Raw genomic sequence first — 1,533 nt, 5'->3', positions numbered from 1 at the left:
AAATGGGTAAAGGTTTTTTTCTTTTAAAAGTTGGAATTTATCGAGAAATAATACTAACATATTAAAAATGACAAATTACCAAAATATCCCTAGAGCTAAATATAATTACAGATTGTCAGAAAAATCTAAAATGCTACCATTAGCAACCTACACAAGATCCTTCGTATTTTCGAATCTAAGTATAGGATAGAACTAAAATTTTAGTTCGTTCAAGAAGACTCGAGATAACTGAAATCCAATAGTTGAAATTCGAGAATAAAGTCAATAAGCCTATGATCGGAGGAGATGTTTGCGACAGAAAACTCTAGAAAGTGAACTCCAAATTCACGAAAGTTATGAAGGATTCCGTGTTGGTTTAAGTTTCCTTTATAAAGTATGAAATAGGGGGTTTCATAAGAATCAAGCTTTGAGGGTTCCTTAAACTTAGAAATATACTTTTAGTTTATGTGTTTTCTTCTTCATTAGATTTCTTCTAGCAATGATTAACCATTTTTCTTCAAACCAATCCCTACACATTCTAAATGAGCTTCCCAAAAACTTCCTGAAGAATTTGAGTGCTAAAAATTTCTCAAACACTTTCTCCCAATTCAAGTTTTCATGGCTGACAAGTAAGGAAGATTGAAAGATCCAATTGGAGACTATGACAACATCGTTTCATCTAAATTAGTCCCAATCGACTGTTTGGCACTCAAGGAACATTTTTTATGAAGGTCACGAAGAGAAAGGAGTTCAGAATAAGAAGAAGGATATAACATGACCTAGCATAGTTCCCTAGCATTCTAAGGTGTGATTAAGAGCCTACTTATGGAGTGTTTTCAAGTGACAAGAAGGAGTTGGCAGTAGATGGACGAGTTCTAGAGAAGGTGTCATACAGAGCCACATCGTGTTTCAACCATCTAATATTTTAAGTTGTGTTATCTTATCGAGCCAAATATATTGAAACTTTAATTTGGTTTTGAAATAAATGTTTTTTTTTAATTGATTTTTTTTAACTGTATTTTACTTTGACTTTTATGTTTTTGTTGTGACTCGACTTGAAATAGTGTGAAAGGGGTATCAAAGAGTTCAATTAGCAAGTGATGAAAGAATTTGAGATGGCTGACCTTGGGATACTCATGTACTACCACGATATTGAGGTGAACCAAAAGTAAGATTGCATCATGCTAAATCAACGAATCTATGCTAAGAATTTTGCCCCCAAATTATGACCCATTTAGGGTGGAGATACCACATATTTGTATCAATCAATTTCACTTCGACCAAGGTATGACTCATTTAAACTCCAAATTCACCTTAGTTAAATAATGACTCACTAAAATTGACATCAAATATCATATCGATCAAGTTATGACTCGAACTCACATTAAAATTCACAACCATCAATCTATGACTTACTTCAACTCGTTCAATTGTACATATAACTTTGATTTAAAAAATTAGATCTTCATAAATTAAAACGATACCATTTGTCCATTTGTTTTTGGTTTATCTTAATCAATTCATTATCCCAATATTTGAAACACTGGTGAACTA

The 1,533-nt window shown here is 32.3% G+C and overlaps 1 long non-coding RNA gene across 1 annotated transcript; it reads left to right on the top strand.

Annotated features, from left to right (window-relative positions):
* The first annotated feature begins 638 nt into the window (after positions 1–638).
* LOC111471448 lies at positions 639–1,287 on the top strand. The gene is made up of 2 exons (XR_002715200.1): positions 639–863; positions 1,044–1,287. It is a non-coding gene; the product is annotated as an uncharacterized LOC111471448 (long non-coding RNA).
* The last annotated feature ends 246 nt before the right edge of the window (positions 1,288–1,533 follow it).

Source organism: Cucurbita maxima, unplaced genomic scaffold (genome assembly GCF_002738345.1).
Source record: "Cucurbita maxima cultivar Rimu unplaced genomic scaffold, Cmax_1.0 Cma_Scf00052, whole genome shotgun sequence".
Classification (NCBI taxonomy): Eukaryota; Viridiplantae; Streptophyta; class Magnoliopsida; order Cucurbitales; family Cucurbitaceae; genus Cucurbita; species Cucurbita maxima.
The sequence above is the reverse complement of the archived record's forward strand: the minus strand, read 5'-3'. Positions and strand labels throughout refer to the sequence as shown.